Here is an 18,471-nt window from a genome sequence, read left to right as displayed (position 1 = left end):
TTCGAACACCCAGACCAGAAGAGGGGCATCCTTCTTCAATCCTTTCGCAGTCGAGCTCCCAAAGAAGTGGAGTTTCGGAATCCTAATGACTGGAAGAGATGGATAACCCGGTGGAAACGCTACCGCATAATCTCAGGACTCCATCTGTGAGACACAACCACTCAAGTCAACACTTTCCTTTACGCGATGGGCAGCGAGCCAGAGGATGGTGTCGCCTCGCTCAACAGGACTTAAGATGAGCTTATCGACTACGACGTAGTCAAGGCCAAGTTCGACACCCATTTTAGTCCTAGGGTGAACACCATTTTCGAGCGAGCCAAATTCAACTCGAGAAAGCTAGAACCGGACGATCCAGAGGAGGTCTTCATCACGGCCCTACATAAACTGGCGGATGCTTACGAGTATGGCTCTCTGCGGGACGAGCGCATCCCAGATCGCATCGTGGTAGGACTGCTTGACACAAAACTCCTGCTGGATGCTCAACTTACATTGGAAAAAGCGACCACGACAGCAGGATCGTCGGAGATAGTTAAGCGGCAACAGTCAGGGCTGCGCAGCGCAAAGACTGGAAGCGACGTCCTCGAAGGACTTAAAAGACATCCGTGAGGAAAAAGCGGAAACAAAGATACCCAATGTCAGAGCACGTCGCAAGACCAAGGACGTCCTAACAGTTAACATGGATATGTCTATGGTGTGGCAGTTCGCAGAAGCACACCCAAATTCAATGCGCTGCGAGAGGCAAGAAGTGTAACGCCTGCAGAAAGCTAGGCCACTTCGAGAGCGTCTGTTTTTCGAAGCAAGCGATGGAAAATCGGACATCACAAGCACATGGACCAAGACTAAACGAAGTCTTCCTGGACAAGCTGGTACAGTCAAATAACGAGACCCCCTGGTTCATCACAGCTAAAGTGAACGACCGGTAACTATCGTTTAAGGTAGGTGCAGGGGCGCACGTCACGGCTATCCCTCCTAGCGTGTGCGACCCGACAATTTTGGCAGCGCTGGAGCCAACAAGGACGGATCTTTTTGGAGCCGGCCACTCTGCACTCAGCACACTCGGCAAGTTTAAGGCAACGATAACCTGGAGTAGGCGAACAACCGGAGAGCCGATCTACGTGACCGATTCGCTGAGATACCCCTTGCTTAGACTAACTGCTATAGAAGCCCTTGAGGTGCTGCCAAGCTTACAGAAAATCAACATTGATAGCAGCATGGAGTACAATCAACAACTGCAAGCTAAGTACCCATCGCTTTTCCAAGGACTGGGGAAAATGAAGTCCAGTACAAGATTACATTCCAGCCGGACGCTAAACCGTTTGAAATCACATACCCGCGACGGGTACCCTTCCCGCTTGTACCCAGCGTGGGAAAGGAACTACAACGCATGCAAGACATGGACGTGATAGAACCAGTCAACCACGCCACAGCCTGGTGCGCGCCCATGGTGGTTGCCAAAAAGCAAGATAATTCTATCCGGATCTGCGTGGACTACACTCAGCTCAACCCACAACTGGTGCGGGAGAGCATCATCATGCCCACGGTAGAAGAGACCCTGGCAAGGCTTGCAATAGCTACGGTATTTAGTAAGCTAGATGCCAATTCCCGTTACTGGCAAGCACCACTAGCTCCGGAATCAAGAGAACAAACAACCTTCATCACAGCACTGGGGCTTTTTCAATTTAAGAGACCCCCGTTTGGCATCGCGACGGCGCCAGAATTCTTCCAGAGGGAGATGCCGAGGATCCTAGGAGGAATCCTGGGGCACGTTTGTCATATGGATGACATTCTAGTTTTCGGCCGAGACAAAACAGAGCCCGACAGAAATCTCGAGGTGGTGCTCCGCCGCCTCCATGACGTTGGAGTGACCTTGAACACCGAAAAGTGCGAGTTCGTCAAGAATCGTGTCCGGTTTAGGGGCCACATCCTGGACTGCACAGGCATCGCAGCAGACCCTAAGAAAACAAAAGCGATTGTCAAGATGCCGGCACCGGAAAGCATGGCTGAGCTACGATCGTTTTTAGGCATGGTGAACCACATCGGCAAGTTTCTACCTGACATCACAGACAAGACTAAACCACTTAAAGATCTACTACATCAGTATGCAGCTGGCTCTGGAGCGAGGCTCAAGAAAAAGCATTCGGCGTGGTCTAAGATCTCCTGTGGAAGACTCCTGTCTTAACATTTTATAAACCTGGACAGCACCTGACGTTATCAGCAGACGCATCTACGTATGGACTGGGGGTGGTCCTGCTTCAAGAGGAGGAGGACGGGAACAGACGGCCCATGGCATACGCGTCCCACAGAACAAAGGTACGCCCAAGTCGAAAAGGAGGCCTTGGCCATTGTCTGGGCTTGTGTTCATTTTAGAACCTCCTTAGTAGGGCAAGTATTTCACGCCGAGACAGACCATAAGCCCCTGGTACCACTGTTATCGATAAAACGTCTCGACGAAATGACACCGAGGCTACAGCGGCTAAGAATGCGCATCTTCGAGTTCGACTTTACTATTTCTCACGTACAAGCAAGAAGATGTGCACCGCAGACGCATTGTCCAGGAAGCCGCCCACAACGACAGACAATTTTACGGTCACACCGAGAGACGCAGACAAGAGTGAAACAGTCGGTCAAAAGTACAAGATGCTGACAGTGGGAGCTTCTTCCAGCATCTTTTTCGTTTCTGGAAAGGCTGAGGACTGAACTGTACAAAGCTCCTAGTACGGCAGAGTTATGGAATACTGTCAAAACAGTGGCCTGAGACGGATAAGCTTCCTCCAAACTTAAAAAAAGATCGCCAGTCTCGCAACAAATCTTTCGGTTGTACAAGGTCTACTCATGCGGAACCATAGGCTGGTTATCCCCCCCGTCTGAAACGCGAAGTCCTGGAAACAATACACTGTGGGCATCAAGGTGTCGTCCGATGCCGTGCAACAGCGAGGGATTCTGTCTGGTGGCCCCGGCTCAGCACAAAAATACATGAATATGTAAGTCGCTGCCCTACATGCCAGCAATATCGACGAGCAGTCGCGCAGCAAGGGGGAGGGGGGGGGTCATAACCCCCCTCCCCCAGAGCTCCGCGAGAATTATTTTTTCTTGCGTATTTGACGATCTTTTTAATGTAATGTTCGCAACGTGAACCTTTAAAGGTAAATAAATTAATCGCCCTTTCTCCTCCTCCTCTCCCCTTTCCCCCCTCGCCATTGCACTGGTGATGTACACGGCACGAATCAGTCATTTCAGTAATATACAATGTTATATTGACAGAGGACGCACTATTGGCAAAATTACCTATGTGGTGAAAAGTGCTAATCTGATGCACCAACCTAGGTGTCACAACATTGCGTCCCTGGATGCACTGTCCGAGCAAATTGCAAAAACCGCCAATGATCGTATTCACGCTAGCGGTGTCGCGGTGTGTACGGTTTCCCACAGTGGCACGCCCAGGGGGGGGGGGGGGGTTAATGTTCTAACCCCTCCCGTTGCATTGACGATGACGTACACGGCGTGACAGAGTTAGTACGAAGGAGACAGTTCCGGATTTTCTTATCGTACATTGACAAATTACATTATTTTCGCAATTACTTATGTGGCAAAACGGGCTCAACTCAGGCCCCAATCTAGGTGCCAGAAATTTGCGTCCTCTCAACACGCCGTTTGAGCAAAATGCACAAACCGCCGGTGTCACCGCGATGTGTACATTCGTATATTTTATTTTCCTCGAATCTCTTTATATACTGTAGGAAATATAAAATCATTATTAATTCTATGTTCGGACATGTTTCGTATTTGAAGAAATAAACACCCCCAAAAGACGAAGCGGTTCCAGTAGATAACTGTTGGATCGTTTTTGAATCGCGTTCTATCCCCAACTGTTAGGGAAAAATCCTCTACACTCTAGGTTACTTTAACGCTTTCTCATTTTTGTGTAGCGCGGGTAGTCTGGAATGGTGTATAAGAAAAGCTGAGATATGCGTTACACACGAAATTTCAGATTTGTTTTCAAAAGGGTTTTCAGGAGGATTCCATATGAATTGATTGCATGGACTGCGTGCACCTTCGGATTTCGAGGCATCTAGGAGCGAGTTATACATTTACTGTGTATTTTTGCGAGAAATGTTCTTGAAGGTGGTAAGTTCAGTTCAGCACGCTGATAAAAGCGTTTTTTTCCCCTTGGATTTTGTGGCCAAATAAAAATAAAAATAACGGACATTATAACACAATCTTAGTTCATACGTTGTACTGTGCGATGTTTCATTTTTTTTTGTCTCAGAGACTCAGACGATGCCGCCTCGAATAATGACCTCGTCACTGTCGGCTCCAAGGAAAGGTGAGGCGGCAAGAAACTTTCAGTTTCTGCAGCGACTCACCCAAATGACTTCGGGATCTACGTTACAAAGTCGGTAAGCGTGACTAGATTTTTTTTTTCTTTTTCGAATCCTTATTATTCCGTTTTTTACATACATAGCACCCAAAATTGTATGCTGCATTCAACTAATTAAATGACCTGAAAGTTGAAATCAAGAAAGTCAAGTTCGGAATTATTTATTCCAACTTTTAGCGAATTTTAGAAATGACCTCGCTTTTCAGATGTCTTTCTTGCTTAGTTTTTCTTTTTTTGTGGTAGATGTTTGGCAGGGACCGGACTGTCCGCAAATTCAGTTTGTTTTGTTCATTGGGGAGAGGGGGCGCCTGTGGCCTTCGCCGACTTACGCGCGTCTCGTACTTGGGGGTCATGTTCCGTCCTTTAAAACCAAACAGGATCCCAGATTCCCACGCTGTTTTCCTTCTGATAGACGGTCAGTCATAAAAGCATACGAGCAGACCAACAACACGCTCTATTAAACGGACAACAAAAACAAAACACAAAAGACCCCATACTCTCCTCGAGGGACATCACAAGAAAGCGCCGTGAAGATGCATGGCACTCCTACGAACCCCGCCCGCTCATACAATGAACGCAGAGCCGATATGTTGTGCACGGTTTACGACTCGATACCATATCCGGCAGCCTCCCATAGGAACAAGTGTGTCCCTTGCTCTTCAATTAGGCTCGAGGCGCCCCGGAGGGCGACATTTTCCTTGGCACTTCCCGCCTGGGCCGATCGTTCCGACGATACAGCTGCGCCTTGGCACAAACCGAAAAAAAAGAACACTATGTTTTTTACTCTCCCTTTGCCACGAATTGCAAATAAATGGTTGTGCTACTCGAAAAAAAGACGTGGACAGGGTATACCCACGTTTCGGGCGGACTCCTTTCTTCTTCTTTGCAATTCTAATCCGTTTTAATAAGCTTGTAGACCCTGTCGACCACTGGACAGGGGTCGCCCTGTAGGCTGTGACTCTGTTGGGTGTTTTGAAATGATTGGTTGGCCGCCCCCAGAGGGGGAGGAGGCGTGAAGTTATTTTTTCGTGTTCTCTTTATGTTTCTCTTTCTTTCTCTCTCCCCCTCGTTGTGCATTTTCCTGCTCTTTTTTTTCTATCTCGTCCTTCTTCTTTCCATTTATTTCCTCATTTCCGCCAGGCCGTCTTTTTGTGCGCTCCACAGGAGCGATACAATTCGGTGCGCCACCCCCCTTACATTGGCAGCGACATCCGGGTTTCGAGCTACAAAACAAACAGCCGATTTTCATCTTAGATCATCTACTCTATTAGTACTGCTCATCGCGCACCCATGCCACGGTGTAAGTTTAACAACTAATTTGATCGGTGCGCCAATTTCAAAATTCCGCGATGAGCTATATCACCAAAGCCGCCTCATTGAAGCGCCAGCCCAATTTTGTGCCTACCTAGTACTTCCCTAAAAAAAATCGAGGTTTGCACCCAACGGACGCATCACCAACGGAATGTATGACTCCCATCACCGAGAGTCGATTATTTAACAGACGCCATCATCCTCACCGGATTCTTCTGTGCGATCCGTCTCTTCCCATCATCTCCCAGTTCCTGCTGCGACTCACCCAAATGACCTGTGAGATCTACGTTGGAAAGTCCGTAAATGTGACTAGATTTTTTTTTCTCGAATCTTTTTCATTCTGCTTTTCACATACGTAAGGTCCAAAATTGTGTGCAGCATTTAATTGATTTATCCTAACGTATAGCGATTTTTAGAAATGACCTCGCTTTCTGAATGTCTTTTTTGCTTGGTTTTTCTTTCTTGTTCAAGTTATGTAAGAGTTTCTATGTTTCAAGTTTTTAAGAAAACGTGACCGCACGACGAAAAGAGAAGTTGCAATGTGTTCAGTAGCAACGAGCATCTTTTTTTTTCGACTTTTATGGATTTAATCATTCCTTCGCGAGTTGACTAACAAGAAGAGCAAAACCGTAATCGTTTTATGGCTCTTCCTTGAGACTATTTAAACGAATATGGTTTACATATTTTACTTAATTGGATCGCCGGAACCTACTATTTCTTTGATCTACGTGTATTTACTCAGACTAGTGCTGAGATTCATTCTTATACGTTTGTCAAACTTGGCACACTAAATAAAACGACCAGTGGTAATAATCACGTTACACAAAGAGAAAATGAAAACTAATGTCTTCTTTTGGATCGACATTCAATTATATTTCATGTAAAGTAATCAATTAATCTCACGAGTACATTTCGGGTGGAAGTGGTTGTAGTCGTAAATGTTGTTTTCGTAATTTTCGTAAATCGCACGTAATATTGGATTTAGGCTAGGTTCCAGGCCACGTGTTCGGCCACCTCTTTTCCTCCCGTTGTACTGTGACTGGTCCCTATGCGTTGCTGCTGTTGTTCGGACGGCTTGCACACAGGTCGGGCCTTATTTGCACGACAGGTAACTTCGTTCCACTGGTGCAACGTTCAACAACAAAGTTTTACAGACGGAACATCCTTCGTGGTGACGCTCGCTTGACACGTGCGCAAGCAGTGGTTCTTGTTCGTTCGCTTTGGGCCCCTTGTAAACCTAGCTGTTTTTCTCTACCTGCAACGGTGATGGCTAATCAGAGTAGCTGATTTAAGCACGGAGGTATCGTTACAAGGTTGAGCCTTACTTATAAATGTCACTTCTATTTTGTGCAGGTTACGGGCGTCAAGAAAAAAGAGCTGCTGACACATGCCTGGACGCCGAGCCCCACCTTCCCTTTCAAGCCAACGGGAAAAAGGAACCTCAAGTTTCAGTATAAGTGGCTGCATCGCTGGCGAACTTGTGCTGTCGAAATTCGACGAATTTAAAAATATGCAGTTGAGGATTTTAAGGACCATGAAACTAAAACATTCCATAAGAACAGCGTCCTTGATGTCGGCCAGTTTCTGGAGATATCAGAGGGGGGAAAGAATCCCACTGTCCAGGACATTGATTCCGGGTTAAAGAAACAAACAGCTAAAAACAGGAAATGCCTTACTCCTGTCATCACAACGGTAGTCTGGTGCGGAAGACAAGGAGTTGCTCTGCGTGGCCATAGAAACGCCGGGAAAATGGATCGATCTAATTAGCCGGGAGAAAACGATGCGAATTTCGAGGCGCTTCTAAGGTTGCATGCGTCACACGGCGATGAGCCTCTCGAAAAGCATTTAGAGAATAGCAGCGCTAATGCGACCGACACCAGCTGGAGGACCCAAAGTGAGATTATATCGGCATGCAATAGCATTGTTTTGAAAAAGCTTGTCTCAAAGCTGAATGCCGCAAAGTGCTTTGCAGTCCCGTCTCATGAGACAACGGACATCGCGGGTGTAGAACAGCTCTCGCTCTGTGCGCGCTATTTGGACATGGAGCGGATCCCTATAAAAGAAGAGTTCCTGCAGTTTGTTCCTGTGACTGAAATGACAGAGAAAAATCTGGCCAGCTCGATCGTGAGAAGTTTGAACGACATTGGTGTTGCAACGGAGTACTTGAGAGCTCAAGCGTATGACGGTGCGGCCTCAATGAGTGGGGCTTACAATGGTGTTGAGGCACTCGTCTGACAACAGTTTCCTAATGCTATTTACGCTCACTGTGGATCAGACAGCCTTAACTTGAGCCTGCCGAGCGCATGTTCTGTACCTCACATTAGAGACTGCATTTGGAACAATAGCTAAGGTCTGCGAGTTCTTTCACACTCCAAAACGCCAAGCTACTCTCGGCGACCAGATTGAGAAGCTGGTGCTCAAGCGTCGCGTAACGCGCTTAAAGTCGTTTTGTCCAACCTGATAGGTTCAGAGACATGACGTTCTCAACATTTTTGTAAAACTTCTAGAACCTGTCTTGGTAACTCTTCAAAATATCGCTACTAAATGGAACGACAGGAACTCATCCTCAAATGCTCAACTCTTACTGAGCACACTCCAGAGGGGCGAAGTTTGGTCTCTCTTTTTGTGGCAGAGAAGGTTTTTAGTTTCAGCCTATTTGTGAGTAAGTATTTGCAAACAGTAAACCTTGATCTTTCATCTGGTGTCGACTTGGCTGAGGATGTTTCGGGAAATTTACGAAGTATATGGTGCAAAGCTCACGCAGAATTTAAAATGCTCTTTGACCACATTTCTTCAAACTTGGCTTAACATAGAAGTGCCGAGGGTCGTTGATCGACAAACGACTCCTCGAATGTGGAATCTGCGAATCCAGAAGAGTATTTCCGTCGTCGCATATTTATTCCATCCATGGAATCTTTCACAGAGCAAATGGACGAACGATTTGTGAAGCACAAGAGCATTCTTGCTCACTTTCAAGTGTTTCTTCCTTAGTCGTCAAGTACACTACCGAATCCTAATGACGAGGGCGTGGTACGCCTCTTGTGTGAGCGCTACCATACCGATGTTGCGAACGGAATCTTCTCTGTTGTCGGAGAGCTACACCTATGGTATAAGAGGCTCCAAAGGCTGGGAAAATGTCCCACGGGTCCACTAAAGGCACTTGAAACATGCCCGTCTCTCATGTTTCCCGTAATCCAAAAGCTGCTTCAAATTATGAATATTCTTCCCGTTACGACATCGACAAGCGAGAGGCCTTTTTCAACTCTTAGACGCTTGAAAACTATACCTCCGTAATACGACTGGTGTGTTAAGATTAAACGGACTAGCACTGCTAAATGTTCAACGCGAAGTTTTCATATCTGAGGATGAGATTCTAGACGAACTGGCAGCAAAGCCATGGCGGTTGGGCTTCAAGGTGTAGTAGTGTCTGAAGTCCAACGCTTGTTGTAATAGTGTCTGAAGTCCAACGGAAGTTGGCAGCAGCGACGGCACAGGGCTGAGACGCTGAGAACTGCTCATCGTTACAGATAGCCGAATGCTAGTCCAGCGTGCCGCTATCCGGTGGCTTCTTCCCTTGACAAGCGACAAGCCCGTGGCCTCCGTAACTGCGCCCTTCAAACCAACCTGCCATTGAACGCCGCCACCGGACTTCAGCTTCTCTTCCCTACAAAAGAAGACTGCATCTTTTCCCCTAGTGAGTTGGCAGCAGCGACGGAACAGGGCTGCGACGCTGAAAACTGCTCATCTTTACAGATAGCCGATTCCTACTCCAGCGTGCCGCTATCAGTAGGCATCTCCTCCTGACAAGTGACGAGCCCGTGGCCTCCGTAACTGCGCTCTTCAAACCAACCTGCACTTGCCATTGGGCACCGCCACCGGACGTCAGCTGCTCTTCCCTACAAGAGAAGACTGCATCCTTTCCCCTAGTGAGTTGGCAGCAGCGACGGAACAGGGCTGCGACGCTGAAAACTGCTCATCTTTACAGATAGCCGATTCCTACTCCAGCGTGCCGCTATCAGTAGGCATCTCCTCCTGACAAGTGACGAGCCCGTGGCCTCCGTAACTGCGCTCTTCAAACCAACCTGCACTTGCCATTGGGCACCGCCACCGGACGTCAGCTGCTCTTCCCTACAAGAGAAGACTGCATCCTTTCCCCTAGTGAGTTGGCAGCAGCGACGGAACAGGGCTGCGACGCTGAAAACTGCTCATCTTTACAGATAGCCGATTCCTACTCCAGCGTGCCGCTATCAGTTGGCATCTCCTCCTGACAAGTGACGAGCCCGTGGCCTCCGTAACTGCGCTCTTCAAACCAACCTGCACTTGCCATTGGGCATCGCCACCAGACGTCAGCTGCTCTTCCCTACAAAAGAAGACTGCATCTTTTCCCCTAGTGACTTGGCAGCAGCGACGGAACAGGGCTGCGACACTGAAAACTGCTCATCGTTAAAGGTGTGCCTTTATTTCTTTGTTGCTTACATCAATTGGGTGTTACCGTCGCTGCTGCGACAGCTACTATTGTTTCGGTTCAGACAGTCCATTGTTATTTTATTTTGTTGACAAGTGATTTAACATGTCGATGGAAATTTCAAAACTACCGAAAGACCTGAGGAAGGAGCCTCAGCAGGAATGCAAGGCCTTTAGGGTGTCACTGAAGAGAGACGTTAGAGATGACATTCGGCAACTGCAGACTGATATTAAAGAAGCCAGAGAGAGTATGGACTTCATGAACCATGAATTTGAGGACATGAAAAAAAAAGATTAAGGAGGTTCTAGACGAACTTAAAAGAGAAAATGCTGAATTGTCAGAACGGTGCGACGAAATGAAACGACAGTTGCAGAACTGCCAGGTTCTGCAACTGTCGTTTGACAGAGGACGCACTATTGGCAAAATTACCTATGTGGTGAAAAGTGCTAATCTGATGCACCAACCTAGGTGCCACGACATTGCGTCCCTGGATACACTGTCCGAGCAAATTGCAAAAACCGCCAATGATCGTATTCACGCTAGCGGTGTCGCGGTGTGTACAGTTTCCCACAGTGGCACGGCCAGGGGGGGGGGGGGGGTTAATGTTCTAACCCCTCCCGTTGCATTGACGATGACGTACACGGCGTGACAGAGTTAGTACGAAGGAGTCAGTTCCGGATTTTCTTATCGTGCATTGACAAATTACATTATTTTCGTAATTACTTATGTGGTAAAACGGGCTCAACTCAGGCCCCAATCTAGGTGTCAGAAATTTGCGTCCCTTCAACACGCCGTTTGAGCAAAATGCACAAACCGCCGGTGTCACCGCGATGTGTGCATTCGTATATTTATTTTCCTCGAATCTCTTTATATACTGTAGGAAATATAAAATCATTATTAATTCTATGTTCGGACATGTTTCGTATTTGAAGAAATAAACACCCCCAAAAGACGAAGCGGTTCCAGTAGATAACTGTTGGATCGTTTCTGAATCGCGTTCTATCCCCAACTCTTAGGGAAAAATCCTCTACACTCTAGGTTACTTTAACGCTTTCTCATTTTTGTGTAGCGCGGGTAGTCTGGAATGGTGTATAAGAAAAGCTGAGATATGCGTTACACACGAAATTTCAGATTTGTTTTCAAAAGGGTTTTCAGGAGGATTCCATATAAATTGATCCAGCGTCCACCTGCTGACGCCAATCGTCTGGCTGACTTTCTGGGTGCAGATCCGCTATTCAAGATTTGTGTATGAACCCCATCGTGAGACCCCAGAAAAGCCAGCCCGTATCGGTGCCAGCTTTTTCCGAGCAAAACTACAAAACGTCTGACACAACAATCTACGGGAAAAAGGACGGCGATTGCACCCAGTAACCTCATATCGCAAGAATTCCCCTGACTACTCATCACGTCAAGTCACCTTATACCAGCATCTTGAAACAATCCACATATCCAGTACTGAGCTGGGGAGCGCCCGGCGACGCCACATCTGTGCCAGTCGCCAGGTGCACACCCGAGACGCGCGATCGTTTGAGGCTTGTACCGACGACCGTCTCTTGACTCAGCATTGGGTCATGCCCAGCATTGTGTTACTTCTCCGTCGACGTGTTAATGAATACAATTATTCGTTTATTGAAACATAGACTTTGTAGTGCTTTCAGGTGGCGCACGCCCCAAGAAAAACCTACGACAGAATGTCAGAGTTCTTCCCACCACAGTGGTTTTTGAAAATTTGAAGATAAATTGTTTAAGCACATAAAATGAAATTTAAAACACTTAACCCTTTTAGTGAAGCGGCTGATTATACGCGGGTGCGATGGTGGAGGAATTCAAATTTTACTGCACTCTATGAATATAAACCGACAGTTTTTGATAAATAAATGTACACACTAAGGAATGCGATCGTGTCGATGGGAAAGGAATTCGCGTAGTAGAAATAAAATCTCCCAATAACGCGTACAAAAAAATAACCCCTTTCCCTCCCTCCCCCCCCCCCCCCGGCACTCTCTCCTCAGATCGGTTGTTGTCAAAATTTCACAACCCCCCCTCCCCCCCAGACAAATATTCTGGGTGCGCTAATATCGACGAGCTCCTACGGACTACCTACTCCATATTCCACTACCCGATCGCCCATGGCAAGAGATCGGAACGGACCTTTTGCAGCTGAGAGGGAAGAAATATGTAGTCATTGTCGACTACTACTCGAAGTTCTTCGAGCTTGAGGAACTTCCACGAACGACAACGGAAGACTTGAAAAAAGTCTTCAGTCAAGTTTTCCCAAAACATGGATGTCCGGAAGTTATACGCTCAGACAACGGCCCCCAGTTTGGATCGAGCGAGTTTCGGCGATTCGCGAACCATTGGGGAGCCCAACTGATGACTTCTAACCCGTATTACACCCAGAGCAACGGGGAGGCTGAAGGAGGGGTACAAACTGCAAAGAACCTGCTGACGAAATCATCAGATGTGGCGCAAGCTCTTCTGGCACACCGGACAACCCCAGGGCCTGAAGGTTTTCCCCCTGCAGAGCTTCTGATGGGACGGAAGCTCCGTTCAACACTTCCGAAAGCGCCAAACACACGGAAACCTTATGAGCGCCATTCAAAGAGGTATGGACAACGGTACATTATTCGTAAGACGAGAGAGGCGTCTGACTATAACAGACGTCATCGGACGAGAGACTGCAAGGTGCTACCCTTACTCTCACCGGTCTGGATCCACGCGGGTGCGGCTTCGCAGGGAATGATACAAGGCTAAGCAGGACAGTGTAGGTCTTACCTCGTGGAAACGGACCAAGGGACAGTACGACGCACACGGCACCATCTTCAGCCCGCGAGCTCCGAGATGGAAGCGGCCGGTCAACAGGACAACGACCTTTCAGGAACCGTAACTCGGAGTGGCCGAGTTTCGCGTCCTCCAACTCCTTATGGGCATTAATGCTTAAAAGGGGGAGGTGCCATATAAGTGGGAGCGCATCTTGCGTTATAACAAGCGTTGGGTGGCTGTGTTGACTGGCAGATGAGCGTGACTCGGGTAGCGCGGGACTGATGCACGTGTAAAGTTGTGATGCGGGCGTGTGGAGCTAGAGGTTTGGCGGTTGTTCGATAAAGGCTACCGGCGTAGCTGGTGTTCTCTTGCGGCTCCTGTCTCTGGTCCTCTTAACTCAACTCGGTACACGACAGCCGTCGGCGCAACCGCGCGTTGCATTACGGGACGTTTCCCATATTGACGTCTTACGTGACGCCACTCAAACCGGGAAAACTTTTCCGCTAAATTTAGTGGAAAAATTTCCTGCCAAATTTAGCTGGAAACTTTTACACTCGTGACGTCACACGTAACGTCACGTTTGACGTTACCTGGAATTTAGCAGAGACATGTTTCCGCTAAAAGTAGCGAAAAAAGTTCCCCACTAAATTTAGCGGGGAAATTTGCGTCATGTGATCTCAACACCATTTCAGTTTTCCCACTAAATTCCGGGAGAAAATTTCCGCTAAATTTTGTGGGAAATTTTGCAAATATTTCTGCTGAATAAGGTTGCAGCAGGAGAGGAGTTGGGAGAGTACGGAGGGGGAGGAGGGGCATACACCCCCCTCCATGCCCTCCCCTCTCCTTCTCGAAGTGCTGCACTCTAATTTGGCCTCGCAGAGAACTGTAAACATCTTTTATTTTTTGTTTCTAAAAACGGAAGAGTGCTTTCTTAAAAACCCTTTTAAATTCTATTGGCCATAGAACACAAAAAAAAAAAAAAATGTGGCAATACATCCGCCACCAGCGTTCGCAATCGCGCCTACGCAGGCTGCCACAACCCAATCACGAGAAAACTCAGAGCCCAGCACCAGTGGTGTAGCGAGTAATTTGTTTCGGGGGAAGGGGGCGGGGACTGAGGTGGCTGGGATGTTCATGACTTAAGGTGCGGAGAGGGGGAGGGGGTTCAAGATGCATGTATATAATATAGGATCGACTGGAAAGGGAGGGAGGGCGGGGCTGAAGCCCCATCAGCATCCCCCTTTCCCCCCTGGATATGCCCCTGCCCAGCACAGTCGGGCAACACCGACGTACACTCCCAAAACCAGGGACGCGCACTGTAAATCGCTTCGTTCGAGAAGATCGCTGGAGAGGTCTATAGTAGGTGAAAGGTCAAGAGTTCAGCTGAAGTTCTTTTCACATTTTTCCACTTTAGTAGAGCGAAGGTTGGAGAGGAGGCGGCCTCCTCTCCAGCGTTCGCTCTGCGAAAGTGGTAAAATGTGAGAATCTCCTCTGAACTCTTAGCTTGACGCCATTCTTCCTTTTCGTTTATAAAACTTGATATATTTTCAGGCTGATACGCTAAGCAAGTAATATTAAGACAAAACCGGGCGTCGGGTTGCCAATGTATCTTGGGACCATCAAAAGTTAACGAAACTGATTGAATATTATGACCCCGGATCAAAGTAATTAATGTTGAGAAAGTTTTGCCGATCCGAATGCAGCTTGCGTGCTTATAGAACAAGGGGACCTCACAGTAACACAATATGACGTTTCATCTTATCGATAAGCGGTCGCGGTTTTTAATGAGTCAACAATTCAAGATTGATAAGGAAATATACCATTTACCGGGTGTGAGAGCCCTAGCCATGTTTGCAACACCGTCGACCTCTCAAAAGTCTGCCGAAGTGTCGCATCATATACGGCTCTGAATTGACCAGATCGTTCAGATGCTGGGTGTGAACAAGTAACGCACATGCAACGACAATTATGATGTAGTTTGCGTCTACTTGTAAACACGCTTTTACCAGATGACGTCCTATATCGGAGCGTCCAGCGGCTACTTTTCCAAAACTATCGATAGTGCAATGGATACTATCGTTGGATAAACCTGCATGTCAATATGGATGGTAAAAACTATTGAAAGCATTACCGAAGACAGTCTATTGTAGAACAATCAATAGTGCATCGAGTTTGTCCTGCAACGAAAACTGGTCTTTGCAGCTGGCTGAAACAAGACATTAACATAAGATCTAATACATTTTCCTTTCTAAAAAAAAAAAACGAACTTGAAACACTACAACTTCACAAAATGCTTGTTTGAAGTGTTCATCAAAAGTAAGCTTCACTTTTTTCTACCTTGGTCTTGACCGAGACACGTGCATCCAAGTGCAATACTACGCAATTTCTAAGTGGCTCGGGATTGGATCAAACGGTCCGTAGCTTTTCCCTTTAGTGCATGGTAGGATGAGATGAAGTATAGTCATATCTGTCACCATGCACCATTGTCTTGTAATATCAGATCTGAAAGAAATAATACTATTGAGAGTGAACTATTATATTCTATCACCAATTTGCGCTTCCTGAACGCCCAATACGAATTTCGTTATTAAACGTTTATGGCAGGGCTCGACTGCAGTGATGTCTGGTGTCCCTTATCAAACTAAATGTGCCTTTAATAGAGTAGATTGCAAAAAAAATATTTAATTTTACTTTGGTTCATTAGCTAAAAATAATTGATTTCGACTTAGCTCTAGTAGCCATCGGAGCCACCCAGTTAGCCCCAGAGCTGAAACAACCTTAACGCCAACTCCCTCCTAAAAAAAAAAAAAGAAAAAAAAAGAAATTGGAACAATATACAAAACTCACTGTATATACCTCTAAATTTCACAGCATAGTATTGATTATTACTTTTCAGCGGTGAAGACTTCGAAAGGAAATTTCTGAAACAAGGTATTTAGACGGGTTAGTTGGTACATATCTACGGTGGAAAAGCGCCGAAAAATACACGGACAGACAGAAAGAGAACAAGACGGTGCGCATTCTCAGCTAAAGTTCATTTGAAAAGTACACACATATATAACCGACAGGCATACTAATCGTCACTCATCCTTGCCCAGCTCCCGTTTCAAAAACTCATATTCATACGTGGAAGGGGCTGAAGAAGTTCCCCCTCCCCTCCCCCCCCCCCCCCCCCCACCCCTACTTTTAATCTCAAAAGCCTTGCGTAATTCCCTCGACACTTTCCTTTTATATTTGGCTAGGATCTTAGTGTTGTGGATTGACGGCGTGCAAGAGCACCTGCTGCAGTGAACCGCAAGATGCCTAGACGCTGCCATCCTTGTTGACGCAGCGTTGGGCAATCCGGCAGATTGCCCAACGTTATGGCAAGCTAATACATGTTCCATTAGTCATTCTTGCAGAGTATGTTTATATCTTAAAAGACAAATGTGGCCAATTCTATCAGGGAGAAAGGGCAGTTGAAGCAAGCAGGTTCCACGACAAATCGTTCACAAAAATAAAAACCACAAGACCGTAATCTTTGTTGTGAATGCTGTCCAGGGGGATACAACATAAAAAGAAGCTGCCCACCTGTGAACTAAAACGCTTTAAAAGAGATGTCTTTATTGCTGTTAAAGGCGGAATACCACCGAGCCGCTATAGCTCAGTGGCAGAGCACTGGTCTTGTAAACCAGGGGTCGTGAGTTCGATCCTCACTGGCGGCTTCTACTTTTGGGGACGAGAAAAAATGACAAGTTATAAATTAATCACGTTCCACTTTGAAGGCAGAATTTTCCTGTATCACAATTTTCCTTTTTGGAGATTAAGGGTGGGAATAGAAAAGCTGTTTATCTTTTTAATATCAGTCAAAAAAGTGATATAGACCTGCTTCGGAAGAAAATAAAACTTTTCGTTGTTTACATTTTTTGGTTTTGCTCGTTCCACGGGAAAAAGACGCGTTCACGCATTAACGTGCGCTCTTTGGCAAGATGTTTGTCAGTTCGTGAAGCGTGGAAAAAGCGCGGCCGGGACACTCAATTATTGACAGGTGGGAGAGGGGGAGTGATGTGCTCTGCGCTAATTGGTTAACGGGGAAAACATGTGACAACCTTCGCAGGTGAGGAGGAGCTCGACCCTTAGTGCGCACTGGGAGAGAGGAGCTCGACAGTATGGAAGGCTCTGGAAGATCGCTAGGCTTATCAGCCCTATTAGCGATAGTTTCGCTTCATTCTAGGAACAACAATCGGGTGTACACATGGCACGCGCTAAACTATCTGATAAAGAGCGCCGTGTACGTAGGCGCCTGACGTTTGGAAGCACAGCGTATCGCTAAACATTTGTGATGCTGGAATGTTTCACGTCTGCCACACAAAAATCTGGGAATTTGCGATATATCTTTTGTGTCGTATTTACTTCTTGAAGGCTGCACTGGGATTTAAATTCTGCGCTCGAAAATACATATACGCGGTTGCAAAAAAGCTACTCAGAGGCATGAAAAGGGCCGATGTATGGGGGGCCCACAAAGAGCACTATATTGAATTGATATTTTAGAGCGCAGGTTTTAGGCACATGTTTCCGCGTTGAGCGGCGTCGTCGTTGGCATAACCGCCCCGCTAAATTTAGCGGGAAATTAGATTGGTGTCGAAGTCACGGGACGTCATTGTTTCCGCTAAATCTAGCGGGGAAAATGACGTCACATTACTTCGTGTCACGTCACCCATGAACAAATTCAGTTTCTCCCATAAATTTAGAAGAAAATATAGCGGGGAAATTTAACGGGAGGAGGAGAGGAGGAGGAAAGGAGGACGAGAATGGAAGGATGGGAAGGGGGAAAAGGAGGAGAGGCGGAGGATGAGAGAGGGAGCGTACGGAGGAGGGCACACTCTCGCCTTCATACCCTCCCCCCTCCTTCTCAAGAGCTGCGGTCTAGTTTCGCATGACAGAGCTTTGTAAACGTCCTTTTTTCGCGCCTGTCAAATCGATTGCGGACTAATTTTTTGTAAAAATACCATAGAAACCAAGCTTCTGCTCCTGCAGATAATGCGATTCTTATTATGCATCGTTTTCACAAACTGCGAGGAACTCAACATCCATCATGTTTTCCTTTCCGCTGACAGGTAAATCTTGTCCATTGATTTCACATCGCGGCGATTTTTAATCCAGACTTTTCATCCCACAAATGCTTGCCCACTTTTGATGGTACTTTGCCTTTGCAGATTTCCTCTGATGTGCTTAATCATATTTTGCATCAAGATATTAAAGAGGTTAAGAGAAACTTTGGTAACAATAGAAAGTAGCAGAAATAATATCTGCGAATAATTTTTAGGATTCTTAAAACTAAGATAATTAATAAAAAAAAAAAAAAAAAAAAAAAAAAAAAAAGTTCGTTTCGGGAACCGGCTGCTAGCCACGGTGGACGCCAAAGATTTGAAAACAATTGCAATCAGCGTAAGTATGATTTAATATTGACTAAAAAGATTTTTTCTTTCTGAAAATAGATATATGCTTCTGATTAGAAACTTGCTGAGCGTCATTCAAAGCTTCTAAATTATTCGATTTCATGACAGCTTGAAGC

At 46.5% G+C, this 18,471-nt stretch overlaps 1 non-coding gene and 1 pseudogene across 1 annotated transcript; both read left to right on the top strand.

Moving 5' to 3' along the window:
- Positions 1-7,020: 7,020 nt before the first annotated feature.
- Positions 7,021-7,872, top strand: LOC121837916 (annotated as a pseudogene).
- Positions 7,873-16,549: 8,677 nt separating this feature from the next.
- Positions 16,550-16,621, top strand: Trnat-ugu. Its single transcript has one exon. It is a non-coding gene; the product is annotated as a tRNA-Thr (tRNA).
- Positions 16,622-18,471: the final 1,850 nt, after the last annotated feature.

Source organism: Ixodes scapularis, unplaced genomic scaffold (assembly GCF_016920785.2).
Source record: "Ixodes scapularis isolate PalLabHiFi unplaced genomic scaffold, ASM1692078v2 PGA_scaffold0__279_contigs__length_252992795, whole genome shotgun sequence".
Classification (NCBI taxonomy): Eukaryota; Metazoa; Arthropoda; class Arachnida; order Ixodida; family Ixodidae; genus Ixodes; species Ixodes scapularis.
The sequence above is the reverse complement of the archived record's forward strand: the minus strand, read 5'-3'. Positions and strand labels throughout refer to the sequence as shown.